Source organism: Mobula birostris, chromosome 8, assembly GCF_030028105.1.
Source record: "Mobula birostris isolate sMobBir1 chromosome 8, sMobBir1.hap1, whole genome shotgun sequence".
Taxonomy (NCBI): domain Eukaryota; kingdom Metazoa; phylum Chordata; class Chondrichthyes; order Myliobatiformes; family Myliobatidae; genus Mobula; species Mobula birostris.
This window is the reverse complement of record NC_092377.1, coordinates 78,358,795-78,376,817: the sequence shown is the minus strand read 5'-3', so window position 1 is coordinate 78,376,817 and position 18,023 is coordinate 78,358,795. Positions and strand designations below refer to the sequence as shown.

Below are 18,023 nucleotides of genomic sequence, written 5' to 3'. Positions count from 1 at the left end.
GGTCAGAGCACTCTCAGTGGTGCTCCTGTAAAAATTGAGGTGGGGGACCTCATTTGCCTCAATTTCCTCAGGAAATAGAGACACTGCTGTGCTTTCTTGACCGAAGGGGAGATGTTGAGCAACTAGGTGATATTATCCATTATGTGTACTTCCAGAAACCTGGTGCTCCTAACTCTCTCCATGGAGGAGCTGTGTATCTGCATCTGCACCTTCATAAACGCCACAATCATCTCTTTAGTCTTGTCCATGTTGAGACTGAAGAATGGTGTGACCACAACAACTACTAGCCGCTCTGCTTCCTCTCCATTTTCTGTCTCATTGTCTTTGTTGATGAGGCCAACCACTGTTGTATCATCAGCAAACTTGATATTCAATTTGAGTTGGATCTAGCAGTACAGTCATGCGTCAGCAGCATGAACAGCAAAGGGTTGAGCACGCAGCCCTGGGGCGTGCCGATGCTCAGTGTGGTGGAGCAAGAGATGTCGCTGTTGACGGTTTGACTGTGGTCTTTCTGTCAAGAAGTGCAAGATCCAGTTACAGAGGGAAGTGTTGAGACCCAGCAAGGCCAGTTTATCAAGCAGGTTCTGAGGGATGTTCGTATTGAATGCATAGCTGAAATTGATAAATAGCATCCTGGCCTAAGAGGTATTGTTTTCCAAGTGGGACTGGGCGGAGTGTAGTGCTGAGGCTATGGCTTTATCAGTGGACCAATTTGAATAATAAGTGAACTGGAAAGGATTCAATGTAGCAGGAAAATGGGATATAATGTGGTGCATAACTAACCATTGAAAGCATGTCATTATTTCTGCGGTCAGTGCCAGTGAACTGGAATTTGGAATGAATGCGAGGGTTTCTGAAGTGTGTGCTGTAGTCCTGCTGTGAGCGGTGGATGCAATGACAGTCAAGCAGAAGGTGTCTGACGTGTTGTTGAAACTGCACTTCTGGCAGTTGTCTTGGTGATAATAGAAAGGCCTGAGAGAGTCAGGACAAGTGCCATTTCCACAGACTAACCAACCTGTCTTTTTGAGCCACGTTCTTTTTGTTGTGCAACCTGATTAGAATCTGCTAAGTGGTAACCCACCTGACACAACCCCAACCTGCTCTAAAACATTGATATATTTCAATATGTCTTCTGTAGATGTACCATGGATAGCATTCTGACAGGCTGCATCACTGTTTGTTATGGTGGCGGGGGGGGAGGGGGCGGTGCTACTACACAGGACCAAAAGAAGCTACAGGAAGTTATAAAATTAGTCAGCTCCACCTTGGGTACTGGCCTCCGTAGTATCCATTATTAAAGACTCACATCACCCAGGACATGCCCTCTTCTCATTGTTACTGTCAGGAAGGAGGTACAAAAGCCTGAAGGCACACACTCAGTCATTCAGGTACAGCTTCTTCCCCTCCGCAATATGATTCCTAAATGGACATTGAACCTATGAACACTACCTCACTTTTTAAAAAATATATATTACTTATGTTCTTGCACTATTTAAAATCTATTGAATACAGTACACACACACACACACACACACACACACACATATTGATAAGTTCATGGCCTAAGGTAGAAGGGGTCAATTTTAGAAAACCTAGCACATTTATTTTTCCTACATTTACACACTTAGTCCAGCGGTCGTGGAGCATATGGATCCCTTCTTTGTAGAAGGCAGCGTCTTGGACCTTCAGAAAATGGTCCATAACGGGGGTAATTGATAAATTTGTGGCTGGGTGAGTTATACAGCTCTCGTTACATGCATGTACAGTTCAACTCTTTGAGTGATTATGCAGAAAGTTTGAAGTTAATAACTCATCTCCTTCTACCTTAGGCCACGAACTTATCAATCACCCCTCGTATTTACAGTAATTGATTTATTTATTTTTACTTTCTGTCTCATCATGTATTGCATTGTACTGCTGCTAAGTTAACAAATGTCATGACACTTGCCAGTGACAATAAACCTGATTCTGATGGTGGGAGATTTGGCCACGGTAATGTTGTTGACTGCCCCAGAGAGGTGCTTACACTCTGTCTTGTGGGCGCTAGTCATTGCCTGCCCTTGTAGGATGTGACTGTTACTTGCCAATGTTAGCCCACGTTTGACTGTTGCTCAGGGCTCACTGCCAAAGCGGCAGCACCATATTTCCACTAAATGGCTGTAATCTTCCTGTACATCTGAGTGGCCTTCGGTAGTGACCTATTTGAAACTCTATCTGGATGTGGGTTGGCCATTTTTGGGAAGATAAGAACTTGGAGCAGCAGCTGGTTTTAAAACCTCTTGTCCACCTATCAATGAATAATCCTTTCCAGTATCCACTTTCCTCTCTGATCCCATGATTCCCTTGACGTCCACAAATTCATCAATCTTAGTCCTGGACAATTCAATGAACCAACATTGACAGCTCTCTGGGGTATAAATGTTCAAAAGCTGGCAGATATGTGTAGTTTCTTATCGTTTTGATACTAAATGGTCCTTATTCTCAGATTGTTCTCCTCAACTACAAACACTCCAGCTGGGGGAAGCAATCTCTCAGCATCTAACCTGTCAATCTTCAACAGGTTATCATGGGTTTCACACAGGTTATCTCTCATTATTCTTAACTCCAGAGAGTACAGGTCCATTTTACTCAATTTCGCTTCGAAGGACTCCTTCATTCTCATCCAAGGGATTAATCAAGTGAATTGGCATAGCACCTGGAACCTGGGATCCACAGAAATATTAAGCCATCCACATTACCTGCAGAAAATCCAGTTGCCTTGAAGCCCCTGAGGCTGGAGTCTCTTCCTACTAATATGAGCCTCCAGTAAAACACGCAAACCTTTGCACATGGTGCAGGAATTAGCTTGCAGCTGTCCTCTTTATTAATTATCAAAATAAAAATTCTTAAATGGAAGGAGATTATATATAGAATTGGCTATTAATACAATAATTTTAAATAATATTTAAAAATTTTACTAAATTAATGTATAATGTCAAATGCATTTTTGCTATTCACTCCTCAAACCGAGGACTAATTATCTACTCAAGCTTAACAAGACCCAAGGGGTGCTCGAGAAATCATTGAATTAATGAGCAAGCACTCAGAACTGTTAAAACTGACAAACTGACAAAACTGACAAATCTAATTTTTAAAATATATCTACAATGTCAAAGAAAGTCATCTCAATAGTGACAAATTATTCAAAAAATTCCAAATGTCAAAAGAGTTGATGGCCAATATTTTTTGATTGAAATCTGCAATGGGATTTGACATCACATACTCCTATAACCTGATCATTACTCCTCGGATAATGTGCATTGTCAAGATGAAGTTCAATGTTACATCTGTCATTGTTCTTGGTCTTGGCAAACTCCAGAGATCACTGACGTTGGTTCTGGAAACAGCAGCGTATTGGAATTTTAAAAAAAATGTTTTGCATTTATTAATTGCCACAAATAAAATTCTGATCAAAAAATAGAAATAGAAAAGGTGTGTCAAAAGGACAATGTTATGATAATCATAGAGATTTTAACATGCAGGTAGATTGGGAAAATCAGGTTGGTAGTGGATCTCGAGAGTGAATTTGTTAAGTGCCTATGATTATATATGATTGAGTGAGTTCATGATTGAGTTCATCTTGAAATTTGATGGAGAGAAAGTAAAGTCTGACATAGTAATATTTCAGTGGAGTAAAGGAAATTACAGTGGTATAAGAGAGGAGTTGGCCATAGTAAATTGGAAGGAGATGCTGGCAGGGATGACAGCAGAGCAACAATGGGGAAAAATGAGGAAGGTGCAGGATAGTTGTGTTCCAAAACCAAAGAAATACTCAAAAGACAAAATAGTACAGCTGTGGCTGATAAGGGAAGTCAAAGCTAATGTAAAAGCAAAAGAGAGGGCATACAACAACACAAAAATTAGTTGTAAGACAGAGGATTGGGTAGCTTTCAAAAACCTCCAAGAAGCAACTAAAAGAATCATTAGGAGGGAGAAGATGAAATATGAAAGCAAGCTAGCAAACAATATCAAGGTGGATAGAAAAAGCATTTTCAAGTATATCAAAAAATAAAAAGAGATGAGAGTGGATATCGGACTAGAAAATGAGGCTGGAGAAATAATAGCAGGAGACGAGATGGCAGATGAACTAAATGAATATTTTGCATCAGTCTTCGCTGTGGAAGACGTTAGCAGAGTGCCAGATGTTGAAGGGTGTGAGGGAAGAAAAGTGAATGCAGTTACTATTACAAGGAAGAAGGTGCTCGAAAAGCTGAAAGACCTAGAGATTGTGGAGGCATTAGTAATGATCTTTTCAGAATCATTGGACTCTGGCATGGTGCTAGATGACTGGAAAATTGTAAATGTCACTCCATTCTTTAAGAAAGGAGTGGGGCAGCAGAAAGGAAATTATAGACCAGTTAGCCTGACCTCAGTGGTTGGGAAGATGTTGGAGTCAATTGTTAAGGATGAAGTTATGGAGTACCAAAGTCAGCGTAATTTTCTTAAGGGGAAAATCTTGCCTGATGAACCTATTGGAATGCTTTGAGGAGATTACATGTAGGATAGATAAAGGGGATGCAGTGGATGTTATATATTTGGATTTCCAGAAGGCCTTTGACAAAGTACCACATGAGGCTGCTTACCATGTTAAGAGCTCATGGTATTATAGGAAAGTTACTAGTAATGGTTAGAGCACTGACTGACTGGTAGGAGACAGTGGGTGAGAATAATTTATACTTTATTGTCGCCAAACAATTAGTACTAGAATGTACAATCATCACAGCGATATTTTAATCTGCGCTTCACACTCCCTGGATTACAAATATTAAAAATAGTTAAAATTAGTAAATATTAAAAATTTAAATTATAAATTATAAAAGGATAAAAAAGGATAATAAAAGGATCCTTTGGTTGGCTGCCAGTGACTAGTGGTGTTCCCCACCGGTCATTGTTGGGAACACTTCTTTTTATGCTGTACAGTATATGAATGGTTTAGATGGTGGAATAGATGGCTTTGTTACCAGGTTTGCACATGATACAAAGATTGGTGGTGGGCATGTATTGTTGTGGAAACAGGAAGGCTGCAGAAGGACTTGGACAGATTAGGAGAACGGGCAAGAAAGGAGCAAATAAAATACAATGTTGGAAAATGCATGGTTATACACTTTGGTAGAAGAAATAAATGTGCCGACTATTTTCTAAACGGGGAGAAAGTACAGAAATCTGAGAGGCAAAGGGACTCAGTAGTCTTTGTGCAGAACACCCGAAAGGTTAACTTGCAGGTTGAGTTGGTGGTGAGGAAGGCAAATGCAAGGTTAGCATTCATTTCAAGAGGTCTAAGGTTGTGAGGCTGAGGTTTTATAAAGTGTTGGTGAGGTCTCACCTTAAGTGAACAGTTTTGGGCTCCTCATCTAAGAAAAGATGTGCTGGCATTGGAGAGGGTTCAGAGGAGGTTCACAAGGATGATTCTGGGAATGAAAGGGTTATCATATGAGGAATGTTTGATGGCTCTGGGTCTGTACTCACTGGAGTTTAGAAGGATGAGGGGGGGATCTCATTGAAACCAGAGTAGATGTGGAAAGGATGTTTCCTATGGTGGGGGTATTTAGGACAAGAGGGCACAGTGTCAGGGTGGAGGGGCATCCATTTAAACAGATATGCGAAGAAATTTCTTTAGCCAGAGGGCGGTGAATTTATGGAATTTGTTACCACAGGCACCTGTGGTGGCCAGGTCGTTGGGTGTATTTAAGGCGGAGATTGATAGGTTCTTGCTTGGCCATGGCATCAATGGTTATGGGGAGAAGGCCAGAGAGTGGGGCTGAGGAGGGGAGAAAAAGGATCACCCCTGATTGAATGGCGGAGCAGATTCAATGGGCCAAATGGCCTAATTCTGCTCCTATGGCTTATGGTCTTGTGTCTTACGGTCTTTATTCACCTTCCCTATTTCGTTAGAGAAAAGGGTTTTCAGCACTTCATGGTGAATGTTCACCCACACAAAGCTCTGCTGTACCCAGTACCATTGCTTTTCTTAATTCTGAGGAATCTCCTTAACTAAATAAATTTGAAGCTCAGAGTCATCTGTATAGTGTTGTAGCACTGTAGATTAAGATAATAGTGAACAGTAAGGATATTGTATATTCATATAAATCTCCCTAAGCCATACAATACAGCAAAAAGTAGTTGTGTTTACAAAGATGATATGCTTGCCAAAGTGGCAACTATTATTAGTTCAAGGTCATAAGATTTAATTCCCTTTTAATTCTAAGCATATGCTTGCGACTTAGGTTTGACTTGCAGATAATAATATCTTGAACTGAAATAATTTTTGTGAAAAATGTCAGTTATAAATCCTCCTTCTGCCACTGGCTTTGTCTTCAACTTCACTGCTAGAAACATGGGTGCATACATGTCTAGATTAGTGTTCCATTACAGCAGTAGAGCAATGGTGTTTCTTGGATGAGTTTCTAATAAAACAATGTACAAATAAGTTTGGGTGTTCCTGTTCATAGGTCACTGAAAGCAAACACTGAGGTGCAAAGGGACTTGGGAGTCCTTGTGCAGGATTCCCTAAAGGTTAATTTGTAGGTTGAGTCAATGGTGAGGAAGTTCAGCATTCATTCCAAGAGGACTAGAATATAAAAGTAAGGATGTAATGTTGAGGCTTTATAAAGCACTGATGAGGCCTCACTTGGAGTATTGCGAAGAGTTTGGGGCCCCGTATCTAAGAAAGGATGTGCTGATATTGGTGAGTGCAAAGGAGGTTCACGAGAATGATTACAGTATTGAAAGGCTTGTTGAATGAGGAGTGTTTGATAGCTCTGGGCCTCAACTCACTGGAATTCAGAAGAATGAGGGGTGACCTCATTGAAACCTATCGAATGTTCAAAGGCCTCAATAGCGTAGATGTGGAGAGGACGTTTTGTGTGGTGGGCGAGTCTAAGACCAGAGGACACAGCCCCAGAATAGCGGGGTGTCCTTTTATAATGGAGATGAGGAGAGAAATTTCTTTAACCAGAGAGTTATGAATCTGTGGAACTTGTTGCCACAGACGACTATGGAGACCAAGACAATGGGTATATTTAAAGCAGAGGTTGATAGATTCTGGATTAGTCAGGGCATGAAGGGATATGGGGAGAAGGCAGGAGATTGGGGCTGAGAGAGAAAATTGATCAGCTTGATGAAATGGCGGATACAGACTCAATGGGCCAAATGGTCTTATGAAGCAAGTAGTTAAGAAAGTTACAAGGCAATTGTACATTGGTCTTCTTAGCAATAAGATTTAATTATAGGAGCAACAACGTCTTGTTACAGTAATATAGGAATTTTATGTGATTGCACCTGGAATATTGTGTTCAGTTTTAGCCTCGTTATCTAAGAAAGCATATGCTTGCGATAAGGAAAATGCAATTAAAAACTCAAGACAGAATTCTGGTATTGAGGGACCGCCAAATGAGGTTTTATGAGATTTCTATTCACCTGAGTTTAGGAGACTGAGAGGATCCAATGGAAAATTACAATATTCTGACAAGGCTGGATAGATTAGATATACAAAGAATATTTCCCCTGGCTGGGGTATCCAAAATGAGAATTTCTTCATGCAGAGGATGGTGAACCATGGAATCCTTTGCCACAGTTGCTAAATTTATTTATGAATGAGGGAGATAAATTTCTCAACACAAAAGGCATCATATGAGAGAGAGAGAGAGAGAGTCTTCATCATCACATTGAATAACATTGAATAGCACAGCTGGCTTGAAAATCCACTGTCTACTTCTGCTTTCTTTGTCAATGTTTCTATGATTCCAAGAGACTTCTTGGCAATACTTCTTTTAAAAAAAAAAAGAGCAGGGAATGTTTAACCATGCACTGCTTTGGTGATTCTCCTGAAGTTTTAAGCGTTTATTTTTGTAGTTATTACAGGCCCACATCCGTCTATGAACTACCAGATTTGCTGCCTATGTCTAATGTACTGTGCCTGGCTTGAATGATGAAGGAGTTCAAGAAATAGCGTAACTTCATCATTTGAGCACTCCTTTGTTATAACAACGGGGCCCACGCCTGTTTTTGGTGGGAACTGCAGCCACTTAACTTGGGCTCCCCGAAAATCAGAACAGGCGCATCCTCAAGTTAGTGATTTTTAAATTTAAAAAAAAATCTTCCATCTGATGTCCCATTTATGCTTTAAAGTAGAATGGTTGCAAAATGGTTTGCATTTGCATTTGTTTTCTAAGTTTCTATAGCCTAGTAATTTCTAAGGTAGGGACATGTTTGGCACAACTTTGTGGGCCGAAGGGCCTGTATTGTGCTGTAGGTTTTCTGTGTTTCTATTTCCAACTTGTTCCCTCATTGTAGGCTTTATAATGAATCATTGAGGGAATATATTTCTGTAGGAATGGACATATATCACAGACAATTTGTTCACAAGACAAATAATTTATACTTTCTTGGTCTGCATTTCATTTAAATGATTTTGGTTTTATTGGAAAGTGCTTCAATTAGAATCTTGCCATGATAGATATAGAATGTTACTGCAATCATTCATGAAGGGTTGTTGAAAGGTGCTATTTTAGTTTAATTTTAGTCTAGTGTTTCACTGTTTTCCCATGAATCAACTGGTTAGAGTATTTGAGAACGTTCTATCCAAAGAAATGGCTTGAGTCTGACATAAGGTTGGTTGTTTGGGACATTCACCATCTGCTTAGCATTATTGAAGGTTATAACTCCTGAACAACTGGATGAATCATCCTGCTCCATTATTAACCATGTTATAAAGTCTCTATCGTTTTAACTAAAGAAAAAAAGACTTGAACTTTCGAAGTCACTTTCATGTTCCATCCCAAGGTGCTTTACAAACAATGTAGTCCTTTGAAAATGGAGTTATTGTATCATATAAGAAAGTATGGTAACCTCTATGTACAGCAAGCTGCTGCCAATAGCAATGAGAAATAGCAATGTAGTTTAAACCTAATTATTAATTGAAAATTTAATATAAATGTATGCACTGTAGAGAATTCCAGTTAGCTTCAAAATAGATCTACTGGATCTTTCCATTATTGTGAAGAAACCAAAGTCTGGACCTGATTGATGATGCGGCTGACTCTTCAGAGTTAATTACAGAAGTACCCTCAATCTATAACCTCGTTAATGTTTTTTGATTTAAAAGGGTACAAGGTTAACTCATTACAAAACTAGTTAATTCACTGTTAGCTGGTGTTCCTGTTGCCACAAATAGCCTAAATTCCGAGGAAAATTATTGGAGCCTTTTCTTGTTTAGGGGAATGACAAACTGGGAGCGTGCTCAGGAATTTTTAATTTTGATTTCAATGCACCTATATGAATATGAATAATGGAAATATTGAACAGTAAGGAATAATCAGTCTATTATTTATGAAATCATTATTTTGCTGTTTCTTAAATAACTGATAAAAACATTATGCAGTATCAAAATATAAAAGCAAGATCACTGAAACACTTCCAAGAAATTTTCCCTGTTCTCTCTCTCTCTATATGACAGACAATGAAGACATTTGTTGTGCATTGTAAAAGACCCACTAATTAAACTAGTACTGGCTGAAGACAAAAGGGTAGTGACAATATAATCTGGTGTTTCCTAATATTATCATTATATAGAAACTAAGATTTAATATCTAATGGAATTACAAATAAATCAACTAAAGGTCAGTTAATATACTTCAGATGAAGGCTGTCTGCCTTTGCCCTCAAGCACTTAAAAGTTTAACTCGGAGATGATTTTGCAGGCGTTGTCAACATTAATAAAAAACATGTCTCTTAAATGCTTGGTTGCTGAAGCAACCAGTACTGATGGCCCGTTCCTTCACAGAACCAAAGTGCGTGGGATAGAGGGGATTTTAAAGCTCTTGGATATTATAGTGGGTGCATACAGGCCAGTTTTTGGATTTAATCCAACCATAACAAGCATCACCAGGAAGCCTACGTAGTTGAACCAGTTTGCCAATGTACAAATGTTAATTTATTCAAGAAAAGCAAGTTCAACAGCAACATATGGATTTACTTCAGGATGCATGGATTTCCCGAGCTCTGTGAAACCCACAATAAAACCATGGTGAGAGTCAAGTGGAATTGCACAGGAACTGAGGAATTGGCACTCTAATCCGACAGTAAATATTGTAGCTTCGCAGCTGTTGTCATGAGTGCCTCTGTGAAAGGCTTCCTTCTTATGAGTTTTGTTGATTCTTTACTTAGTAAATTCTCAGACAGTTTTGCGTGGATTAGTGCAAGCTTTGTTAGTGTTCATGGTGCAACATTTTACACAGCTCAGGTACTGGAGTAAACCATTTGGCTCCTAAAGCCTGCTCAACCATTTCTTCCACATCTTCTTTGGTAGTTCTTCAGGCCAGAGTTGGTGGTGACTTCCCCAATGCCTTAAGGTGACTGCTGCAGGTAGTACAGGTCTCAGAAACCTTCAATTGACCAAAGGCTATGTGCACACTTTAAAGGCAGTGATAAATTTATCAGCAATGTGTGCCTTTGCTGACAGATGGCTCCTATTTTCCATGCTGTTTATAAGATAGTGAGGTGCAGGGGGGTGAAGGTGGTAGAAATTCTTTGTCTTGTGATGCTTGTATATGGCCCATCAATAAGATCATGGCCAAGGTCCTCGTAATCTCAGTTTAGCACTCCTAACTGCCTCCAATAGCCTTCTATCCTCCTGTTAATCAAGAACCTATTTATCTCTGGTTTTGAGGAGGGGAATTTCAACGAACCACAACTCTCTAATGTCAAAATATCTCTTCTCTGTCTGGGTCACCATTTACTTGCCTAGGCTACAAAGAGTTGCTCCATCTATTAAAATAGGGACCCCCATGTTCGGGTGCTGTTTGGCTGCTTGGTGCAAGCCACAAGGCTCCACCATGACTTGGCAATAGTCCTTGCTGCTGAAGCAAAACTGCAGGAGCCGGAAAGGAAGAGGCTGGGTTACCGCAGGATCTGAGTTGGCTGCTTCTGACCGGGCAGAAGCTGCACAACTCAGAGAGGGAGCTTGCACAATGTCACACTCTGCACGGAGAGCATAAAGAGAGGCTCAATTCCAGTCCCATGTTACAGAACATTTCAACTGAGGCTAATTGATGATTGGCTGTAATGAGTGTGGGTGGGAGGAAGGAATGGGTCCTGTTTTGCTGTTGTTGATTTGTTGCATTGTGGGCAAGCTATGCTGGTACCATAATGGGAAACAATACTTGCGAGCTGCCCCCAGCACATCTTTCATTTGTGTGGGTTGTTAACGCAAACAACACATTTTGATGTACGTGTGGCAAATAAACTTGAATCTCGTTTCTGCTGCCTCACTAAATAAGACTTGGTGCTTTTGGACCTGATAGAGATGTTGTGCTCATGGCTGTTAAAGTGACTGCAACTCTGCACATCGGGTTGATTCTAGGATCCTGTTGAAGACACCAGTGGGATTTCTCATTTGGCTCCTCATAGGCGGTGTGCTAGTTCATGCAGACATTACACAGTTCCAGGGTTCGATCTTGATCTTGAGTACTGTCAGTGTGGAGTTTGCACTATGTCTGGGTGCTCTGGTTTCCTCACACGTCTCAACAGTACGCTGCTGGGTTCAAAGTTCAAAGTAAATTTATTATTAAAGTACGTGTATATCACCTTGAGATTTACCCCCTTGCAGGCATTCACAGTGGAAAAAGGAAATAGAATAGGAGCAATGAAAAGCTGTACAGAAAGACTGACAGGCAACAAATATGCAAAAAGAAGACAAACTGGGAAAAAAAGAAATGGTAAATAAATAATACTGAGGATGTAAGTTGTAAAGAATTTGAGTTGAGCTGGCCACTCTCAACAACTCTTAGTGTCGGTATGTGGCAGGAGAAACACAGGGTAGTTGATGGGTTGAGAGAGAGAGATATATACACACACACATACAAGGAACGAACTGGGGCAGCGCGATTGGTGGGTATGCCATGGTAACATGGCGGTTAGCATGGCACTGTTATAGACTGGGGCATTCTGGAGTTCAGAGTTCAATTCCAGTGTTAGTTGTAAGGAGTTTGCACGTTTTCCCTGTGAACTGTATGGGTTTTATCTGGGCGCTCTGTCTTCTTCCCACAATTCAAAGATGTGCTGGTGAGTAGGCTAATTGGTCATTATAAACTGTCCTGTGATTAGGCTAGTTTTACAATAGGTGGGTTGCTGGGCGGTAGGCTAGTTGGCCCAGTAGGGCCTGTATCTCTAAATAAAGTAAACAAACAAACAAACACGTAAATAATAAACTCTGAGATGCAGCAAAGGTGATGGACCAAATTGCCGCCTCCTGTGTCATAAGAAAATCTACAAAAGATTTGAGGAACGTAGCCAGCAAACAACAGATGTCTTTTTTATTCAGGTACTGGCATCTACATCGACGGCCACAGAGAACTGGAACTCTAGCCAGTTTTGCACAGAATCAGGGGAATCAAAACTCTTGCATTAGCCACTACTTATATTTGCTTGTGAAATTATTCTTGTGTAAAATTCCTGTTCAAGAGATCCTACAGGGTAGAAGGCTCTTATTCAGCAGAGTTAGCCACAGTTAGTGCAGGTCTTTGCACTAAGGACTAAGACGTCCAAGGCCAGCACTACCTGTGCCATGGAGCCCATGGGAACACCTCCATATAATACTGGTCCAAAGTTATTGTGGTAAACCATGTATATAGGTTGTAACCGGGTTACCTGTCTGGACACGCCCCTCTGCTGACTGCTCCTGTGGCTCCTCCCACAGAGCCCTGAATAAAGGCGATTGTGTCGCTGCTCCTCCCTCAGTCCAGGACAGATACTCAGCATGGACGTTGGTCCATTTACTGTGAATAAAAGCCTTTCAGTACTTACTCTACTTCCAGTCTTTTGGAGGAGTTGATAGTGCATCAGTTATCTCCAGCGTTTGACTCAGTATTAGGCCTGTTGGAGGATGGTATTTGTGTCATGCTATTAATGTCGTGCGTACAGACAGACAGTGAAAAGCTTTTATGTTGTGTGCCATACGTAAGTGCACAGCAGTGTAGCGAGTGATTAGCACAATTGCTTTACAATGCCACTGACCACTGATTGGGATTGAATTCCAGCCACTGACGAAGGAGTTTGTACGTTCTCCCTGTGACCCCGTGGGGTTCCTCTGGATGCTCTGGTTTGCTCCCACATTGTAAAGAAGTTTGGTTAGGGTTAGTAAGTTGTAAGCATGCTATGTTGGCACCAGAAGTGTGGCAACACTTGTGAGCTGCCCCCAGAACAACCCTTACTGATTTAATTTTATGCAAGTGATGCTTTTCATTGTATGTTTCGATACTTTGAAGCACATGGGACAAATAAAGCTATTCCTTAAATCCTAAAGCACATCAGAACAGCGAAAAGGAAGTGTAATACAGAACGTAATCTTACAGTTCCAGAGAAAGAGCAGTGCACAAATGTAATGTCAGGGCTATGATGAGGTAGACTGGGAGATTAAGGATTCTTTTAACATCTGGGAGGTCCTGGTTAACTCTGGTAACCAGGGGAAGAGGCCAGTTGATGGGGGTTGGGTAATTGTTTGATCAGAGTCCCATTTCTATATTCCCTGTCACATGGCCTTCGTGCACTTCCCGGTTTACAAATATCTGCTCCCTTATTAAAGAGGGCATTCATATTTCACCAGCACTCAATAAGCCTGTGAGCACTCACAAGGTTGCTGTATTTGTCACTGTACAGGTGGCTACTCTTTCCACAGAAGAAAACATTATTACAGCATCCTGCAACAATCATTCACTCTTGACATGGACTCTTCCAATTTCTCTGAGATTGTACGTACCAAGGCTTTGGCATTGGCCATAACCCTCAAGTATCAGAATCACAGATTTTGAAATCTAAAACACTGAAGGAGTCCATTCAGCTCAAGGTATGTGTGTGTTTTTGTGTGAGTGCGTGTTCAGATCTAGGTGAAGGCATCACTAGGCTCACTTTTTAAAAGCGGACATTGATCCATTTGCACAATTGAATCTCAAAGTTTGTTGAGTATGCCTATTACTGACCTGCAGAGACCTCCAGCTATTCATTTTAAGATGTCTTTGTCAACCAGCCATTGCTGACCAGAGCCATAAGATGCTGCTATTTCATGTGATGCAGCCCCATTCCAAACATGCTGCTATACTGAGAACTATCCAAGAGGTGATCTTGGAGGCCAACTTCAACCAAGCATGTCCATATTAACCCTGTCAGCTGCAAGATCTCGGCTCCCCTGAGAAAGGAGTATCATGTCCTTGCCTAACTTGCAGCCTGCCCCTGGTGAGGCACCAAATGAACATGGGGACAGCCCACACTCTTCTTCCCTCTCTCTCATATGATGCAGTGCTTGCAATACACACAAACCGGTTGAAACAAATAAGCTTTGCTTTAGTTAGCTGGTCAGGAAAGTTAGAATTAATATATCATTGGAGTGGCTGAGTTAAATGTATTCCAGCAAATACTCCACTAAAATATTAATTCTCCCACCTTGCACCCTAGTTCCCATTCCCGTTGGGTCTCAGCACGCTGTGAACTTAAAAAATTTAAGGTGTGGAATAAGCCCTAGGGACTGAAAAGAAAATCTCTAGTTGACGGGAAAGACTTCATGACAAAATTCAAATCACTTGTAAAAGATTTCTTAATAAGTGAAAAACACATTTTTTCACTGCACTGTGTTGAAGAGCAGGTGCAGAGGGCTTCAGAGTCTGAATCCGAATCAGGTTTATTATCACTAACGTATGTCTTGACAGTTTTGTGGCTGCAGCACTGTGCAACCCACAAAAAATTACTATTTTGTAAGTTACAGTAAAAAAATAAATCAGAAGATGAATAGTGAAGTAGTGCTAATTGTCAATTTAGAATTTTAACAGATCAGTCTATGCATCCTCCATGTAAGTAAAAGAATTTGTGGGGAGAAGTTGGCAACACTGTAGATGGCACTAAACAGGCAGCATAATAGTGGCTATGACTTCTATTCTGCTTCCATTGCCTTGAATGGAGGTTTTGCACAGCCACACACAGTTACTACTGCTAATGTACAAGGGCACATTTCTGGAAATTACTCCTCATGCTCAACCGCAAATGGAAAGAAAATGCTATGGAATTTAGCCTTTGTCTCTAAAAGGTACCAAGATAAAAATAACAGTGGTGCTTTGGTTGTCTTTGACTTCATAGACAGAACCTTGAAACACTGAAAATTTGCTTCATTCTGGTTGTGTAGGTTGTTCCATTGAACAAGGGTTGCCTGATGAGACTGATGAGTTGATAGTTTGTGAGATGGTGCTTCTTTCTGAGGTTTACACAGGTGATTTTTGTGCTCATGAAGTAAGGACTTCATTGTCATAGCCTAGGGATTCTCAAGGCTCAATGGGGGCAATACAATTTTTCAAGAAATCTTTGAGCATATATCTGGATCCTCTCAACTGTCCATTTGGTAATCTTTCCTTATCAGAACCCGGAAGAGTTTCGGGAGCCTCTGTTTTGGGTGAATCTTGGTGACGTTAACCTGGAGGGGACACTGATACTCATTTGCTTATCCTTCCAATGAATTTGAAGGATTTTGTGGAGACTTAGTACTATCTTTCTGGTGTCTTGAGATACCTGCTGCAGGCATTTCAGGTCTCAGAAGCTTATAGGAGAGAAAGAATCACCGTGGCCCAGTAGATGATGATTTTTTGTGTCTGGCCTGTTGTCTTGATCTTCAAATATCCCCTTTCTTAGTTGAAGAAAGTCTTTGCTGGCGATGGTAAATTTTTTCCATCAATGACTTCCTTTGCTGATGGATCATTTCCTTGATAAGAGAAACAACCCACGTTTTTCAGTGTCCTGCCATGTTGTGGAGCAGGAGTGGGTTGATTGAGAGCTTCTGTTTCACTAATGCTGAGTGTAAGAACCATCCTCTCATACACTTTGGTGAATGAGTTAGCAACAGCTCAAGGCTTATTTTGATTGTACAGGGACTTGATGACGCTGGCTTCAAGACCCTGCACTTCGTCTAGGACACAAAGATGTTGATCTTAAGGAGGACCGACACAAATTCTCCAAAATAATTCAACATCTCGGTGGCTATCTTATGAGTGCAGTTTGCATAAACTCAGTTTGTATTCCCTCAAGTGTGAGAATTAACCTAATTGACATGTTTACAGTGGTAAAGCATGTTAAATGGTAGATACAAAAAATGTGTCTCTCTTTTTAAAGAGGCATTGTTTAAAACCAGGATTAGGTCATTTAGGAAGGGAACCAGGAGGGCTTTCTTTTACATAAAATCAAAAGGAGTGTGAAGCATACACTCAAAATCTGGTTCAATTGATATACTGTATTTAAGGCTGAGATCAGTAAATCTTTATTGGGTAAGGGTAAAAAGGTTTACCATATAACTCTCTGATTAGCCCTGATCTAAGTGAATGATAAGATGATCAAAGGGTTGAATAGTCCTTTTCTTTCTATGCTCCTTGAATAGTTGGTTCTAACAGCTCCTTTACTTCTGTTATCACACTAGTCTACCCAACTGCTTCTTTTATCATTTGCAGTTGAAAATCACTACTTTATTCTTTAAAAGACTGTTCTTCTAAACCTCTCCATCCCTTTCTTCTTCATCCACCTATCACTAATGTTAGCAGTCTTCCAGCCTCAGTCACTAACTTTGGAAGGAAGTGCTGTAGAAAGCAAATGAATTTGTCCCATTCTGAACTACTTGTCTCATTCTAGCAGACTGCCCTCCAATGGATTACTGGGGAGGAGCTCCCCGGAAGAGTGGCAGTGGCTACAGAGAGATCAAGTCTGCTTCTCTTTATCCTCTCCACTCGACCTCTGCTGGCCTTCAAACTGTACCTGGACTTTTGGTCTTCCAGCTGCAGGTGTCACCTCAACTTTCAACCTGATGGTCACCAATTTCACATTCCAAGGTCATCCGCAGTCTTATACATTGAAAGTCAATAATCTTTCACTCGCCATATTGCAAAGGAAGTATGCATGGCCTGGGACAGGAAAATACAGATAGAATGCACTGCATTGGTTAATTGAACTTTGCATGCACAGTAAAGTGTTTGATTTATACATATTTTAGTATGCTTATTTATAGACCTTTTTTTAAATTTTTGCACAGCAGCCTAGTGACAGGTAATATGTGAACTGCTGATGCTGGCACATTACCTGCATAGGTAGCTGTATTTCAAGGAGAGCTTTGGTAAAAACTGGTTACCTAGGTTACTTCTTTTCTTCCTCATCTCCTTCTTCCTCCTGATCCTTTGCCAGTTGTTGTATAGCTGGAGGCAAAGATTGTCACTGCATAATAACAAGGTTGTACAATGTAAAGCAGGATCCAGGCATGTGCGGCAGTGATCCTCAAGAGCAGAATAAAAATGGGAAAAGGTAGACACATTCAGCAGGTCAAGACGTATCCCTGAAAAATGAGATGGATAACATTTCAGATCTGAGACCCTTCATTGGAATGGCTCGCTTTTCTTCCCCTTCCTTTATGGGGTTCCTGGGGTCACAGTTGAGCAGAGTTGGCTTATAGTGGCTGCAGAGCAGCGACACTGTATGATGTAGAAAGCCAGTGAAGTCACAAGGCTGTTTGCTCTCTCTGCCTGCTGGTCTTTGGCAAGGTACTGTGACATGTAATGAGCTCTCTTTGAGTAGAGTAACTCAGAGAACTCACTTGTGCAAGATTGGCCAGAGCACTCCTTGAAGGTCTTCAGCTCCAGCTTGAAAAGGACCTGATGCTTATTTCCTCAGTTTCTTGACAATTGCCACAGGTACATTGAAATTTATTGACAATGTCAGCTCAAAGGTTTAGCTGTATTTGCAGAAGATATGAGATTGCAGTGAAGATCTGAACTATTCATTCACAATTTATTGCCCAACAATCATTGCTCATGAGACGGTTGTGGTGAGCCACATTCTTGTGCTACTGCAGGTCCTACCACAGTGTTGTTGGGTGGGGATTAGACTCAGCAACGATGTCAGATTGCTGTTATATTTCCAAGTCAGGACAGATGCAATGAAGGGGAATGTGACATCCTTTTCTGGTTGGCTGC

General features: G+C 40.8%; 1 protein-coding gene across 1 annotated transcript in view; it reads left to right on the top strand.

The window, feature by feature from the left end:
- Positions 1-18,023, top strand: part of LOC140201425 (synaptosomal-associated protein 25) — a 169,910-nt gene that overhangs the window by 27,846 nt on the left and 124,041 nt on the right. The gene's annotated exons all lie outside the window — the stretch shown is intronic.